Genomic DNA, 18313 nt, shown 5'->3' with positions numbered 1-18313 from the left:
GGTTTAAGTAGTTCTAAGTTCTAGGGCACTGATGACCTCAGGAGTTAGGTCCCATAATGCTCAGAGCCATTTTTTGAACCCCGGTTCACAGAACTCCAGAAGATAGACCTCGACTGAGGATTTTGTATCACAGACACAGTCCCTTTGACTGTTCAGAGATGTCACTAAACCCGCTCAAAGACATGAACAACCATGCATGAGCAGCGCCTTTTAGACGGAGGGTGTCCGACACCCGATCAGTTCCATTCGTTCCAGCAGGAAGTACGCAAACGGCTCGTGTTGTCTGTAGTTCAACCACGCCTAGACGGTCAATACCGCGGTTCGATCGTGTCCGTATTGTTCCTTTGTGCCAGGAAGGGCTCTCAAGAAGGGAGGTGTCCAGGCGTATCAGAGTGAACCAAAGCGATGTTGTTCGGACGTGGAGGAGATACAGAGAGACAGGAACTGTCGATGACATGCCTCGCTCAGGTCGCCCAAGGGCTACTACTGCAGTGGATGACCGCTACCTACAGATTGTGGCTTGGAGGAACCTTGACAGCAACGCCACCATGTTGAATAATGCTTTTCGCGCAGCCACAGGACGTCGTGTTACGACTCAAATTGTGCGCAATAGGCTGCATGATGCGCAACTTCATTCTCGACGTACATAGCGAGGTCCATCTTTGCAACCACGACACCATGTCGTCGGAGACCTGTCTGGAGGCCACCCGATGTGTACAGCAATCTGGACCACCACCTCTGAAGGTCTGCTCTATGATGGTACAACATGCAATGTGTGGTTTTCATGAGGACTAAAAAGAGTGGAAATGATGTTTATGGCCGGCCGGAGTGGCCGTGCGGTTCTAGGCGCTACAGTCTGGAACCGAGCGACCGCTACGGTCGCAGGTTCGAATCCTGCCTCGGCCATGGATGTGTGTGATGTCCTTAGGTTAGTTAGGTTTAATTAGTTCTAAGTTCTAGGCGACTGATGACCTCAGAAGTTAAGTCGCATAGTGCTCAGAGCCATTTCAACCATTTTTTTATGTTTATGTTAGTCGCTATTCCAATTTTCTGTACAGGTTCCGGAACACTCGGAACCAAGATGATGCAAAACTTTTTTGATGTGTTTATTTTCTCCTTAGAGCACAAAAAGGCATTGAAGTTGTTTGTTTTAATAGTCAAATAGATTGCAATAAATTATTCACCGTTGCAAATGTATTGTGGGCTAGCTGAATTGTATTGAGAATTGTTGTAAATTCATTCTGCGCTGTTTAAAATATATTAGGAGCCGCTTTAAATTTGTAACCTGTCAGTTACTAATAAAAACTAACACAATACTATATAACGAATGAAAACCGTCTTGTAACGTCAATAAGCAAATGCTTTCATGTGATTGTCTCTGTAAACCGTCACTTCGAAGCTTGAATGCTTTTATTTCACCTCGAAGAATTTTGCCTTCCTAGGTTAATGAATTTTCCAACGGCCTTGCCGCAGTGGTAACACCGATTCCCGTCAGATCAGCGAAGTTCAGCACTGTCGGGCTGGGCTAGCACTTGGATAGGTGACCATCCGGTCGGACGAGTGCTGTTGGAAAGTGAGGTGCACTCAGCCCTTGTGAGGCAAACTGAGGAGCTATATGATTGAGAAGTAGCGGTTCCGGTCTCGAAAACTGACATACGGCCGGGAGAGCGGTGTGCAGACCACATACCCCTCCATATCCGCATCCAGTGACGCCTATGGAATGAGGATGACACGGCGGCCAGTCGGTACCATTCGGCCTTCATGGCCTGTTCCGGAGTAGTTTAGTTTAGTTAGGTTAATGAATTTGCGCACCCTGAGTGTGTCGCCTGATTCGTTGGAAAATTAAAATCCAAATTGTTCAAGAAAAAACTTCATAATATACGGATTTTCTAAAATACTGGTCATCCGTCGGTAACTCTCATGTAAGTAGAATCGTGTGCCAAGTAAACGGTATTCCTGTTTCTAACTTACACTTGATGACAGCTTTCTTCAGCAGTGGTACTATGCTTTATACACTGAAGATCAAAAGAAACTGGTACACCAATCCTGAAGGGTTGTCCATATATCCTTAAGAGTACGAGGGGGTGGAGATCTCTTCTGAACAACACGTTGCAAGGCATCCCAGATGTGCTCAATAAAATTCATGTCTGGGGAGTTTGGTGTCCAGCGCAAGTATTTAAACTCATAAGAGTGTTCCTGATGTCACTGTGTAGCAATTTTGCACGTGTGGGGGTGTCGCATTGTCCTGATGGATTTGTCCAAGTCCGTTGGAATGCACACTGGACATGAATGGTTGCAGGTGATCTGACAGGATGCTTACGTACGTGTCACCTGTCAGAATCGTATCTAGACGTATAATGGATCCCATATCACTGGAACTGCAAACGCCCCAAACCATTACAGAGCCCCCACCAGCTTGAACAGTCCCCTGCTGACATGCAGGGTCCATGGATTCATGAGGTTGTCTTCATACCCGTACACGTCCATCCGTTTGATACAATTGAAACGAGACTCGTCCGACTAGGCAACATGTTTCCAGTCATCAACAGTCCAATGTCGGTGTTGACGGGCCCAGGCGAAGTGTAAGGCTTTGGGTCGTGTAGTCATCAAGGGTACACGAGTGGTCCTTCTGCTCCGAAATGCCATATCGATGATGTTTCGTTGAATGGTTCGCACGCTGAAACTTGCTGATGGCTCAGCATTGAAATTTGCGGAAGGGTTGCACTTCTGTCACGTTTAACGATTAGTCTTGGTTCCGTTCTTGCAGGATCTTTTTCGGCCGCAGCGATGTCGGAGAACTGATGTTTTACCGGATTCATGATATTCACGGTACACTCGTGAAATTGTCGCACTGGAAAATCCCCACTTCACCGCTATCTTCGAGATGCTGTGTCCCATCGCTCGTGCGTCACCTTAGCACCACGATCAGACTCATTGCCATTGTAGAAGCATTAACCGATCTAATAACTGCGCCAGACACTTGTTATCTTATATAGGCGTTGCGTACCGCACAGCCGTATTCTGCCCTTTTACATATCTCTGCATTTGAATACGCATGAAATATACCAGTTTCCTTGGCTCCCAGTGGAGATATCGGCTAACGTATGTAGGAGATACTATGAAGAGATAAATACTACTGTTCTGAAATCAGCTATATACACTCGTTCTAAAGCCAAAGAGAGAGGTTGCGCAGTGCTGAAGACACTGTACTCTAGTTCGGGAGAACTGGGGTTCAATTCCCCATCCCATGAGCCTCATTTAAGGCAAAACCCGGAATGTTTCCTTCGAATTGTACGTGTCCAGTATTCTTTCTGATCTATTCTCATGCCTGCTTGTGCTCCATCTGTAATTACCTCTTTGCAGACGGGATACTAAAACCTCATCTTCCTTCCTTCCGTCCCTGCTTCCTTCTTCCTACTATCCAATAATCCATCATGTGCATAACACTATGTATCTCTGGACCGTACTATGGATTACGGTAACATCAGAATAATATTCAAACCTTGAGTCTATCACTAATGAAGGCATCGAAATTGTTATTAGAAGCTTTTATAAGCCATGAGACTATTTTGCAACTACACAAAGCACGCGGTACCGTGCACTGTGCACCGCTGTCAGCAGTGCGAATGTATTCAACGCCGAAATTTTCTGCGTTGCAGGCTACCCTCAGACAGTTTACTACAGTACTCTGTGGTGAAAATGATTACTTGATGGTCCCTTAAATTACAAGCGAGATTTCAATTTCTGCTACTCTACTGTCAGCATGAAACTCAACCTTAGTATCACCGCCTACAATGGGTAGCGATAGCAGCAGTGATTCAGAGAAGTTGCATGTCGCTAGCAGGGAACTCGCTGCAACCGGCAGCAGCGGACAAGACTGATGTCACATGGACTGTGTCGCTAATACGGGTATAAGCCAGGCCTGCGGACAGTCTTGGCACATGTTCTGCGTTGTATGACTACACAGTAAGTCGTCACGACTCTGTGCTTGTAACGACTGGTATACATGCAGTGCACAGCTAACGACGTGTCTTTCTCTGTTTAAGGTTTACGCATTTTTTTGTCAGGAATAAACAGAAAATTAATAAAAGTAGAAACGTTGGCTGCCTAAATACTGTGCACATATATAAAACGTATCCTCCAAGGAAACGGTTATCACCAAAGATGTTAAGCTTTGTACTAGCGAATCTAATAAAGTAAACGATCAACAGTCACTTCCATCACATTCAGGCTGTAGATGCGAAATATTTCATCTGGTACGTACTGACGATGAAGGAGTACTACCCACATTCAAAGATACGAGGGAGGGCTGAAAGTTTGTGTCTCCAAACTTTTAATGTGAAAACCGTTAAACCTTTTTTAAATAAAACAAACTTTCTTAACATTCTATATCTTTATTCTTCATGTCTACACTTTTATTTCTCGACATAGTCGCCCTGGCTGCTAAGCCATTCCCCCAAAGAGAGACCATTTTGTTGATACCGTCGCTAGAATGTTTGATTTTGTTGACGGAGCCACAAACTTCACCTCTGGTTGCAATGGTTCATAACTATCAAAGTGAAGTCCTCGAAGATGGTCTTTAAGTTTTCGAAACAGATGAAAATCGTGTGGCACCAAATCTGGACTGTATGGAGGATGATCGGTGATAGTGAACTCAAGTCGTTGCATTGTTGCAGATGTTTCTGTGATCGTGCGTGGTCTGGTATTATCCTGCTGAAGGAGATAGTGCTCCATGTGTGAACGAACTTCTCGAATTCGTGCTTTCGGTTTTTTGAGCGTCTCACAGGATCTTGCAGAGTTTATGTTGGGCCCTTTAGGTGTGAATTAAAATTGCACCACACCTTGAATATCCTAACACATTATGAGCTTGACTTTGCCTACTGATGGAATGGTTTTGAACTTTTTTAGCGTCGATGATCCTTTTTCGCGGAACTCCATAGATGCTCTCTTGTTTTAGGAGTCAAAATGGTGAACCCAACGTTCATCACGTGTCACAATGTTCTTAAAGAACCCATCAACCTCTCAAAACGCAAAATAAATTTTTAACAGATGTCCAGTTTCCTCTGTTTTAATCGAAGGCCCGTTTTTTGTCTTAGAAACTCGATTACAGCACACCGTTTCTCAAGCGCCGCCATAGTTACGTTATCCACCGCCTTGTTACACGCTACAATTTAGAGTCCTCTATCGGAAAAGGATTGTAATTCACTTCAGCGGACCGGGAGAACCGACCGAGTAATACTCATGACATGTAATACGTCCACCGATGTTGAGAACTGAATAAAAAAAAGTCTGTATCATTACTTTTCAGCACGCCCTCGTGTTGTGGCTTAAAGACCGAATATCTCGACATTAGCAGTAACGAAGTTGAGGCAAGGAAAGACACCACTCCAGTCAATGGTAGATGGAAGATGGTCCATTCAAATGATCACTGGATTTCGGCAGCAAGGAGTAATTTACAGAAAGTGCGCATTTCAGATTGAAGTCAGCGCTAGAGTCCAAGCCGGTAATCGCTCTTATTAAAGTCGGAGACAGCTGCTACTATCACACTGTTAGTTGACAAGGTTCAAAATCGAGATATACGAGGGGCAACTATATTATTTTAGTTGTCACCTATAAAATAGTCTGACTATGCCCATGAAATGTTTGATGATGTTTGTGCTTGTCTACATCTTCCCCCTCAGTGTGACACATTTTTCTCAACGATGGAAGACTTAGCAGAGACATGTATTGTAAGAGTCTACATTTTGGATGTTCAGGAAACACTCCAACTCGAAAAACACCTGACCGTTGTTCTGGCAATGGCTGCCACGCAACTGTTTCTTCATCCTAAGAAAGAGGTCACTGGGTAATATGTGGGGAGAATACGGGAGGATAGGCAACATCTGATGTACCAAAGCCGGCCGGTGTGGCCTTGCGGTTCTGGACGCTTCAGTCTGGAACCGCGTGACCGCTACGGTCGCAGGTTCGAATCCTGCATCGGGCATGGATGTGTATGATGTCCTTAGGTTAGTTAGGTTTAAGTAGTTCTAAGTTCTAGGGGACTGATGACCACAGCTGTTAAGTCCCATAGTGCTCAGAGCCATTTGAACCATCTGGTGTCCCAAACAAGCAGCTGTATTCTGTTACAATGAGTTGAGGTGTTGTCGTGGAGCAAAAACTCCCCTTAGGACAGATTCATGCAGCAATTTATCCTGACAGCATTCCGGGGGAATTCAATAGTACGTTCCTACCACGTCTGGTCTCTTACAGGAGCAATTTCTTAACACCACACACGGGCAGCCCCAAATAACACTCAACATCAGCTTGCCCGGTGATGGCATGGATTTCGCCTTTTTCTACGCTGGTGAATCCACCTGTTTTCACTGATTACATTGCTCCTTTGTCTCGGGAACATAGTGATACACCCAGCACTCGTAATCAGTTGGCTAAGTAAGTCATGTGGATTGGCTTGACACAGCTGCAACGTATGTGCTGAGGTTTGGTTCAGCCAGTTTTTTGAATGGATGTAAGCATATGCAGAATACTACAGGTGGCGATCTTTGTCGTGTTCAGAATTGCGTACAGGTTTTTGAAAACCTGTCAGTATTCACATCAGCCTCGGAGACCTCGATTCTGATGCGCGGGTAACCGTGGAGTGGGACTTGCACTTCTATTACGATTCTCAAGTCTACGCAGAGTGATGGTCTGCCAGTTCGCTCTTGGTCATTCGCACTTGTGCGATTATACTGGAGACGTAAATCATGTGGCGTCCATATCTGTCGATAACCTGCAGATGTCTCTAGTGCCCTTCACACTAGGGGAACCATATAGCTCCGGTTGTGTTAAGTTTCGACAAGCACGCATTACTAGAGCTTGGGTCTCACCTCCGTAGGTGAGGTCGCGAACTTTGGCATTTTTGGTAGTGCTGGACCTGGTAGCAATCTGGTTTTAATCCTGGTGGTGAAAGAAACTTTCACCTCCAGTATTTGATCCTCAAATGAAGTGGGGTGGTGTCGTAAAATTCCTGAACACCATAGTTTGCATCGATACCTTGGATTAAATTGCCAATATCTTGTGTTTCTTGAAGTGAGGGGATGTGGCATTGTTAAAGCCTGCCCGCTGGATGGGAACGCAAAGCCCGGCGGCCAATTTGGTACTATTTGAGAGGAGCAGGCTTTGTGCTGCCACCGGGTTTCGCCTTCTCCCTTCTAGCATCATGCAACACAAACATGACAGCAAACTGCACACACTCCTTACAGTCACCTACATTTACCAGTGTCACGTAACTCATAACACGACACTTCTCGAAGGAAAAGTACCAGGGAGTGGACTCGTATTTGGGAGAAGCAGCGCCCTATTTCCTATTCAGCGATAAATATATAAGTTTTGTTATCTTCCAGGTGAGAAATATAATTTTTTTTCGATTAACCACTTGGATCACAAAATTACCATCAAAATAAGCTGCAGATAGGTAAGGTGAAGAGATGGTGAACCGAAAGAGCAGTTAGTGCACAACTTCTCCAGCACCGGAAACGCCTCCGTTCATTAGAATCACTCAACAAAAATCTCTGCGATTTAAAGGTCGCAACTGTATTATACTGTAAAATGACGACATTTCGAAGTTGCTACCGTGAACAACCAACCCATCAAACTAATAGCTAATCTTCTGCAACAGAGATTGATGGCAGTAGACCATAGGACATGTGCAAAATGAAACAATCTATGAAATCTCTTTGCTTCGTTTTATAAAGTTAGTATCATCAAGAATCAGAAAATGTACACACCACCTCGACTGCTTGTACTTACTGTTCAGATTAGAGCGGACTATTCTCAGTATTCACAAAAGCTTCTAGTGAAAACATCTTTTTAGCTATGGAGAGACATGGGTACCAGTCCGGTATTCACCTAGACGTATAGGGGAACCGACTAAAATCCACATCGAAGGTATCGATCGCAACGGCCTTCGTCGTTCATCTGGCGGGCGGATTGGACTAGGGCCAGGCCGCCTCTACGAATCCCGATAGCGGCGTGCTAACGCGCTCGGCTATCAGTGCGGGTGACATATGGCTAAATGTTACGGAATTTCTGTGGGTCCGCTTGAGTGAAGAACCAGCCAGCTGTTATCTTCACTATGGCCTAAGCTCAATGTTCGTACACATAGGTGTTCTGTCCTTTCATACAAGACAGATTTCTCACAGTCGGTGAATGACCTTCAATATGAAATTGAAGCCTAGAGGGCAAGGTGTCGCCAATGTTTGTTTCTCTCAAACTTTTATCAATATTGATGGTTGTCATGATGTTAGACAAATGGGTCAAAGCAATGAAACGCGTTTTTCGTGCCTCAGCTAGCCTCTCATCTGCTCTCCAGCTGCGATCAGCGATGCCGTTAGCTAGCAACACGGCGCATGCGAGGTAAACATCGATGTTATCCATTCTGCTGTGGTCGCTGCCTCCAGATAACGCAGGTGCTTGTCAGACTTGCACGGCACTGCTTCAATAAAATGGTTATTTCTCGAACATTTCATCAGACACAAAAGGCAGTAAATGCAAACAACAAATTATTCTAGGTGTTTAAAAAGGAGTGGATTCTCTCCTAAATAGATGCAGTGTCAGTAATTTAAAATTAACATATTTTCAATTTACTAGAATGTATCTGTGGCGGTTAAAATATGTAGCCATTACTTTCTAAAACGTTTAGGGCCTCGAAGTAGTAGTCTGATCATCAAAATATTTGAAAAGATCTCTGAACGAAACGTTATTGATCAAAAAGGCGATGTCACTGGAAGCTAATACCCTTCTCAACCAAAACAGTACACACTGTAGAATAACTGAATTACAACCTTGATTATAAAAATGTTCAAATGTGTGTGATATCTTATGGGACTTAACTGCTAAGGTCATCAGTCCGTAAGCTTACACACTACTTAACCTAAATTAACCCAAGGACAAACACACACACCCATGCCCGAGGGAGGACTCGAACCTCCGCCGGGATCAGCCACCTTGATTATAAGAAAATTGCGAAGACAGCGACGAGATCCACATTAATATTGCAGAGAGTCAGGAGTAAGTACATGATGAGATCCTTAAGTTGGTTCCGCTAGGGGTTCTTGGAGGATATGACGCTGGAGTTCCCTTAGGCCAACGTTCACAATTGTTCTGACCGCTTCATATGCAGCACATTAAATTCGGAATCTGATTTACACCACATTTCTCATTACTGCAAGCAGTGTCCGCTTCCCTGGCTAAACAGTTACATAACTATAATTTGTAACATTGTGTTTACATGAAACTTTCTACTACATTCACAGCTTCTTGACCGCTAACCACAATGTAACAGAGTTTGATGACATGAATCTCATTTACAAGGAGGCACGATGTAACAGTCAAGCAGGAAGACGCCTGTATACAGAAATATTTACAGAGTGGAAGATCCCAAATCATGTCACATTTCAAAGACTTAATCGCCGTCTTCGGGAAACACGGTCCCTTTGACCATACGGACGGGAAACTGGTAGACCTCACAGTGTGAACTATTCTGTTTGAGGAACCTGCGTTACAGTGAACTGAGAACAACTCCGGCACCAGCACACGATCCATGACCAAGGAACCAAACATCTCAAACTCTATTGTGTGGCCGGGCGAAGTGGCCGAGCGGTTCTAGGCGCTTCTGTCTGGAACCCCGCGACCGCTACGGTCGCAGGTTCGAATCCTGCCTCGGGCATGGATGCGTGTGATGTCCTTAGGTTAGTTAGGTTTAAGTACACTCCTGGAAATGGAAAAAAGAACACATTGACACCGGTGTGTCAGACCCACCATACTTGCTCCGGACACTGCGAGAGGGCTGTACAAGCAATGATCACACGCACGGCACAGCGGACACACCAGGAACCGCGGTGTTGGCCGTCGAATGGCGCTAGCTGCGCAGAATTTGTGCACCGCCGCCGTCAGTGTCAGCCAGTTTGTCGTGGCATACGGAGCTCCATCGCAGTCTTTAACACTGGTAGCATGCCGCGACAGCGTGGACGTGAACCGTATGTGCAGTTGACGGACTTTGAGCGAGGGCGTATAGTGGGCATGCGGGAGGCCGGGTGGATGTACCGCCGAATTGCTCAACACGTGGGGCGTGAGGTCTCCACAGTACATCGATGTTGTCGCCAGTGGTCGGCGGAAGGTGCACGTGCCCGTCGACCTGGGACCGGACCGCAGCGACGCACGGATGCACGCCAAGACCGTAGGATCCTACGCAGTGCCGTAGGGGACCGCACCGCCACTTCCCAGCAAATTAGGGACACTGTTGCTCCTGGGGTATCGGCGAGGACCATTCGCAACCGTCTCCATGAAGCTGGGCTACGGTCCCGCACACCGTTAGGCCGTCTTCCGCTCACGCCCCAACATCGTGCAGCCCGCCTCCAGTGGTGTCGCGACAGGCGTGAATGGAGGGACGAATGGAGACGTGTCGTCTTCAGCGATGAGAGTCGCTTCTGCCTTGGTGCCAATGATGGTCGTATGCGTGTTTGGCGCCGTGCAGGTGAGCGCCACAATCAGGACTCCATACGACCGAGGCACAGGGCCAACACCCGGCATCATGGTGTGGGAAGCGATCTCCTACACTGGCCGTACACCACAGGTGATCGTCGAGGGGACACTGAATAGTGCACGGTACATCCAAACCGTCATCGAACCCATCGTTCTACCATTCCTAGACCGGCAAGGGAACTTGCTGTTGCAACAGGACAATGCATGTCCGCTTGTATCCCGTGCCACCCAACGTGCTCTAGAAGGTGTAAGTCAACTACCCTGGCCAGCAAGATCTCCGGATCTGTCCCCCATTGAGCATGTTTGGGACTGGATGAAGCGTCGTCTCACGCGGTCTGCACGTCCAGCACGAACGCTGGTCCAACTGAGGCGCCAGGTGGAAATGGCATGGCAAGCCGTTCCACAGGACTACATCCAGCATCTCTACGATCGTCTCCATGGGAGAATAGCAGCCTGCATTGCTGCGAAAGGTGGATATACACTGTACTAGTGCCGACATTGTGCATGCTCTGTTGCCTGTGTCTACGTGCCTGTGGTTCTGTCAGTGTGATCATGTGATGTATCTGACCCCAGGAATGTGTCAATAAAGTTTCCCCTTCCTGGGACAATGAATTCATGGTGTTCTTATTTCAATTTCCAGGAGTGTAGTTCTAAGGTCTAGGGGACTGATGACCTCCGCTGTTGAGTCCCATAGTGCTCAGAGCCATTTGAACCATTCTATTGTGTGGAACGTCTTGCACGAGACTGTCATGCATCGATTCACTTATCAGAAGGTACAAAACGCGTCAGCTGATAACTTTTTCCAGATAATGTAATTCTGCCAATGGTATGTACACAAAACTGCAAACTGCCCTGAATTTCAAACGTGTGTTTTGTTTACTGACAAGGCTGCCTTGAAAAGGGAAGGAATATTCAACACACAAAATAGCCATGTCTTAAAGTTAGAAAATCCTAAGGCAACCCTTGTTTTCACCACTAACAGAGATTTAACATAAACGTGTGGTCTCGTATTGTTCACGAAAAATCTGACTGGGCCGTATATTTCGCGTAATACTATCGATGGAGGAAATTATCGTATTCGTAAAATACCTGATTGTTTTGAGCGTGTTACATAACCATTCGCACGCAGATGCCATATATATATATATATATATATATATATATATATATATATATATATATATGATTAATATAAAACGATGACGTTTTCAGCAACGCTTCTGTGAAGTAGTATCGGGAATATTGGAGAACGACCCGCTAGCAGTAATGGCAACGATTGTTTCCAGCATGACTGCGCCACACCATACTTTGGTGTGGATGTCAGAGAAGATGAAGCTGCAGCCATTATTCGTGAAATACCGGGTTGTTTTGAGCGTGCTGCAAAATCATTCGCTCGCAGATGCCATATATATACGAACGATGAATATAAAACGATGACATTTTCAGCAACGCTTCTAAAACAATATCCATCGCCGCCCCGCGTGATAGCCGCGTTGTCTGAGGCCCCTTGCCACGCTTCTCGCGGCTCCCTCGGTCGGAGGTTCGAGTCCTCCCTCGGGCATGGGTGTGTGTGTTGTCCTTAATGTAAGTCATTTTAAGTTAGATTAAGTAGTGTGTAAGCCTAGGGACCGATGATCTCAGCAGTTTGGTCCCATACGTAGTTACCACCAATTTCCAAATTTTCCAATATCCATCACACACTGGTTTGAAGACCGTCTCTGAACATCACGGGAAAGTAGTATTATGTGACATTTTCGTTACATAAAACAAATGTTTTTTTTATCTCCACCAAACACTGACATTTTATACACGTATTTTCTTTACACTCTGTATATATTCGTGGGACTTATCAGTAAGAGACAAGCGGGCTAGAGCATGTGGACTGGCCAGCCACGCGGGAGGCTCGAACACCACCCTCGAAGAGTGTTTTGATTATCCGCCTCTTCTAAAAAATGGTTCAAATGGCTCTCAGCACTACGGGACTTATCATCTATGGTCATCAGTCCCGTAGAACTTAGAACTACTTAAACCTAACTAACCTAAGGGCATCACACAACACCCAGTCATCACGAGGCAGAGAAAATCCCTAACCCCGCTGGGAATCGAACCCGGGAACCCGGGCGTGGGAAGCGAGAACGCTACCGCACGACCACGAGCTGCGGACCCGCCTTTTCTCTCAGGTATAAGTGGAGCCCAGAATATAAGAAGATTACACATTTCTGAAAAATGCCTGGACGACTACCTCCCCGGTCCTTACTACTCCCTCCCTGATGACCTTAATGGCAACGAAACGTTGAACTCAAATTTTTTGCCCGTGATATTTCAAAATTTTATGCCAGCAAGTATTCTTCACTTACAGCTTTCTATGCAACAGTGCCAATAAGACCATATTAGAAAGAAAGAGAAAAAGAATAAGTCTTTCCTTGGGGAAATATTAACATATAAGTGAAAGAGAAGTAAATAAAATCAGATCTGAAAAACAGATAATAGCATGAATGACAGTGAGAAATATGGACAACGAGGAACGATTTTATAAAGCTATTATATTAAGACATTATAATAAAGCAGTAAAACCAGACGTCCTCTCTGGGTCCGAAACACTACTCGTACTGAGATGTAAAATGGCATTAGAAGATTTGGAAAACATAGGAAGAATAATCTTGAGAAAGATATTAGGCCCAATCAAGAACAAAGACGGAAAACGTGAGACCAAATAAGCAAATACACTCATTCTGCCATAATAACAGATGAAAGCAGGAAAAGATACGTTTCATTCTATGGACATCTAGAGAGAGTGAAGGAAGGCAGATTACCAAAGAATATCCACATATTCTTCCAGAACAGGAAACCAGGCAAAGAAAATTGGAGGGGAAAGCAAGACCAAAAAATAATTTAGAAGAAATGCTGACTGAAGAGCAGATCTAACTCAAAACAGGGAAAATCAGACTGGAACTCAAGAAAGGTGGAGGTTTTCGGGAAAATAAAACAGAAACACAAGTGGAGTCAAATGGTCAGATGACAGGAAAATAACTCATTCTGGAAAAATTAAGGAATATTGGGGACTAACAAAGGAAAAGGAAGATAAACATTTATATTTACATCGTCCGTAACCGGCCTGAAACGAAATGAAAAAAATTGGGTCTTTCGGTACTCTGTCGAAGTCTTCTTACATATCATATCATATCATATCTCCTAAAGCCGGCCGCGGTGGTCTAGCGGTTCTAGGCGCTCAGTCCGGAACCGCGCGACTGCTACGGTCGCAGGTTCGAATCCTGTCTCGGGCATGGATGTGTGTGATGTCCTTAGCTTAGTTAGGTTTCAGTAGTTCTACGTTCTAGGGGACTGATGACCACAGATGTTAAGTCCCATAGTGCTCAGAGCCAGCCATATCTCCTAATTCATCTTCATCTACTCCATCTTTTTACTTTATAATGCTTTCACGAAGTTCATTTCCCTCGTACTGCCCTTCCGTATATTCATTCCATCTTTCAGCCTTCCCTCCATTAATTAGTGGCTTGGCATCTAAGCTCGTGATATTCATTCAGCTGTTCCTCTTTTCTCCAAAGATCTCTTTAATTTTCCTACAGGCGGCATCTATAAGTCACTTATTCGTATATGCTTCTGTAGCCTTTTATTTGTCCTCAAGGCATTCCCGCTTACCATTCTGCACTTCGTCAGTCTGATTTATTAGATTTTAGATTCGTCGCATTTTTGTGCTTTTCTCTGGAAGCGAGAATGATCTTCGCCGAGGTCGGCTGCTAGCAGTTTTTGCATTCCTCGTGAAGTGTGTGTGTGTGTGTGTGTGTGTGTGTGTGTGTGTATACAGCCATAACGGAAGATGGACATTGGCTGGCAGTAGCGCTGCGGCGAGGCAGGGGAGCTGCGGCCAGGTAATAATAGAGCGGGCGTGGCCGCAAAGGCGGCTGCGTGCCTGACTGTGTGCACGCAGTCACGCGTTAGCCGTCGCCCTGCCCGGCCCTTAAATAGAACGCCACGCCGCATCAAACGCGATGAGCGCAGACAGGTTTTTCCGCCACACTAGGCGTGCAGGCCACGCACGCGTGCACCACATTACGCTTCACCTAGGCCGTCCCCCGCGCATCGCTGCCGCCCCCCCCCCCCTCCTCCTGTCACCCTTAGACTTCTTGACGGAGGGCGGCAATCTTTCCTATAAGCCGTGCTTCGAGAACACCAACCACTACAAGAAAGAACATACTGGTATCATCATACACGTTTCGTTTTATTGGTACAGAACGGCGTCACTAGTCTGGAATGAAACATATTTACAGTTTGATTTGCTTTCCAGACCCAAGAACAGTTCGTTACAAAAAATATCGCGGTGCGACTTTACTTACGACACTTCATATCAGATTTTCGCTTACATAAGGAAGTGTCTTCTGCTTGCACATTTCTTAATCTCACATTGGTATGTACTATTTCACACTTCTTTACGAAAAATGCGACAAAATATAACATCACCACTGTTTGTTTGCATATTACTGAATAAATGTGCCTCCGTATGTTTTACATGAGTATTGTTGCCTATCTAACCTCTAGTTTTCATTTCCTCTTGATCTAAGAATATTCTCACAATTTGTGACTTTTCATGTGTATTTCGTTGTTTTAATTTTATTACTCTCTTTATATGTAATATACATGTGAAAGTAAGGATTAGTGTTGGAGTTGAAGATCTAAATGTACAGACGATTGGAGGGCAAATAATAATAAAGGGTATGAACAACAAATGTAAAGTAGAGGAGGGGAGAGTAAGTTCGTAATGAGATAGAGAAAAGGATGGACGAGGTGCGGGCGGATTGGAGGGGCAGCGAGGGTGAGAGAGAGATTGAGAGAGACTGTAGTCATTCTTTTCTTTTCTTTCTTTTTTAATTTTGTACTGTGTTCCAGTGATTTTGTACAGTCTGGTTTCCAATATTTATCAGGTTATTAAACAGGCATTTACTGTGTGATAGTGATTTGTGCATGAGGTAGTTTTCTTTTGTGTCCGGCCTACGATCCTGGCAGGGGTGAAATGGCACTGGTTGATAGTCGAACTGTCGTGTAATTTTTTTAGCAACCATAAGATATAGCGGAGTACACATGAAATTTGCTATGCTTTTAATAGTTAAAGGTTCAAATGGCTTTGAGCACTACGGGACTTAACTTCTGAGGTCATCAGTCGCCTAGAACGTAGAACTAATTAAACCTAATTAACCTAAGGACATCACACACATCCATGCCCGAGGCAGGACTCGAACCTGCGACCGTAGCGGTCGCTCGGTTCCAGACTGTAGCGCCTAGAACCGCACGGCCACTCCGGCCGGCCAATAGTTAAATATGGTTGAAAACAATGTCAGTTATAATGCCACGAATAGAGAAGATGTTACGTATAAATAATTTGATTATGAGAAAAAGAAGAAGTGCAGATCAACCTACTAATGGCAGCACATTACCCTTGTTGCAAAGCCTGAATTGTGTGTCATTATCAGCTGTTAGTAGCATAACTAATTTTAAAGGTTATTCGCACAAAAACAGATTAATAATAACTAAGAGCCTGAATTATTTGCTTGTATGACTCATTTAATATAAAAGAAGAGTTTTTTGTAAGGGCCTAAAATGCAATTATTGCACTTGAATGTGACATTTGCAGATCAAAAATAAATAAAACAATTACTTGTATCAGCTTCAGAAATGTAGATAGATAATGTTACAATCACGTATTTCCACAAAATTTGTTTGGACTATAGTTTACAGAACACTTAATGTTACTCCAAACACTACTACCGAAATACTAAAACACTAATATGTCCATTGAATACTGCTGGCAAATATAATTGCAACAAGGATATCAACTAATGAAATGTTACTTACTATGATTACAGTACATCCGGAAACATCATGTCCTTTTTTCCCTTGTGCCGCATGGCTACAGTTCGATTTTAAATGATTAATTTAAGGGGTTGTTCGATGCTCTTTCTGTCGCCACCCCGTTATCCCTGCGACGGAATATGTGTACCCCAGCTGTCTGCGTGTAGTGTTATCCACGTGATAAAAAAATGGCTCTGAACACTATGGGACTTAACATCTGCGGTCATCAGTCCTCTAGAACTTAGAACTACTTAAACCTAACTAACCTAAGGACATCACACACATCCATGCCCGAGGCAGTATTCGAACCTCCGACCGTAGCGGTCACGCGATTCCAGACTGAAGCGCCCAGAACCGCACGGCCACACCGGCCGGCTATCCACGTGATAGCCAGTGAAATTTTTTCTGTATGTTTGTGAATCGTGTAGCTGAGGTGTGACAAGGGTGCCAGCCCGGTATTCACCTATTCGGATGTGGCAACCCACCTAAAAGTCACATCGAGGCTGGGCGGCACACCAGCCCACGTCGTTAATTCGCCGGGCGGATTCGATTCGGGGCTGCGCCCCTGCTCCAATCCTAAAGTGGCGTGCTTACACGCGCCGCTTTCTGTGCCGGTACATCAGGAAGAATACAAGATTTAATTTGTAGATACGTTTGGGGTACACAGTTTGAGAAATTAAGCGCACACAGCTGCCTTCTCTGGCAGCAACACTGGCTCTAACTCAGCTGAAAGATGAGTGGAACTGACATATACGTAGGTATGACGGTGTGTGCTCCGTCAACCCTATCTCAGAGTTTCTCATAGTGACTGACGAGTGGTATTGTGCTTCAGCAATGTATTATCAGATATTGTGGACTCAGTGGCACCCCATACCATCACGCACGGTATTAGGCTCCCATGACGACGAAGAATGCAATCTGACAATATTCTCCTCGGAGCCCTCACATACGGATACGTCCATCATGGTGTTGTACGTGGAAATGGGACTCCTCTGAGATGGTGACGTGGTGGTATTCTGTGTGCACTGTTACCACTGGCCACGTTACAATCGGCACGCCTCCTTCTGCTGCCACATCAACGCCAGCAGTAACACTGGTAGACATCCAAACTGTCAGTGGTGCTCCATGCCACTCTGCACTGTCCGTATGGATGGAAACAAGCCCACTTCCCCACAAAATGTTCAAATTTGTGTGACTTTCTAAGGGGCGAAACTGCTTAGGTCATCGGTCTCTAGACTTCCATACTACTTAAACTCTATTATTCTAAGAACAACACACACACCCATGGCCGAGGGAGGACTGGAAACTCCGGCGGGAGGGGCCGCGCAGTCCGTGACATCATGCCTCAAACCACGCAGCCACTCCGCGTGGCCACATCCTGACTCATTGTATTGACGTGGCTGAACGATCGCGTGCGATCGCTACTTGTTATGGGATTTGTGAATGGCATTTTGTAAAATCCTCCTCAGCCCATCAGATCCACGCTAGCATGACAGTCTTTGGAGCCCAACCAATGCAAGCAGCAATATCGTGACTTAACTGCTGAGGTCATCAGTCCCCTAGAACTTACAACTACTTAAACTTAACTAACCTAAGGATAACACACACATCCATGCGCGAGGCAGGATTCGAACCTGCGACCGTAGCAATCTCTTCTTGTATGCTGAATACAGACAGCGTTACTCCTAGCAACTTTGCACTGTTGCAACGAAATTGTAATAATTTTCATACTTATACATTTAGTGTACTTCATCCCAATTTGGCGTTCGTTCACACCTCCTTCATAGTGTTCCAATTTTAATGACCAATAGTATATTAATGAAGATATCTCAAGGTCCTTACTGGGCATTAGTAAGTGTTCTTCAGAGAAAAAAAATCTTGACAAACGGACAGTGACGTAAACGTTTAAGTGCATTTTATTTATCAAGCG

The 18313-nt window shown here is 45.0% G+C and overlaps 1 pseudogene; it reads left to right on the top strand.

Moving 5' to 3' along the window:
- Nucleotides 1-1454: 1454 nt before the first annotated feature.
- Nucleotides 1455-1572, top strand: LOC124723991 (annotated as a pseudogene).
- The last annotated feature ends 16741 nt before the right edge of the window (nucleotides 1573-18313 follow it).

The sequence above is a fragment of the Schistocerca piceifrons genome, chromosome X (genome assembly GCF_021461385.2).
Source record: "Schistocerca piceifrons isolate TAMUIC-IGC-003096 chromosome X, iqSchPice1.1, whole genome shotgun sequence".
In the NCBI taxonomy this organism is placed as follows: Eukaryota; Metazoa; Arthropoda; class Insecta; order Orthoptera; family Acrididae; genus Schistocerca; species Schistocerca piceifrons.
This window is presented reverse-complemented; position numbering and strand designations above follow the sequence as displayed.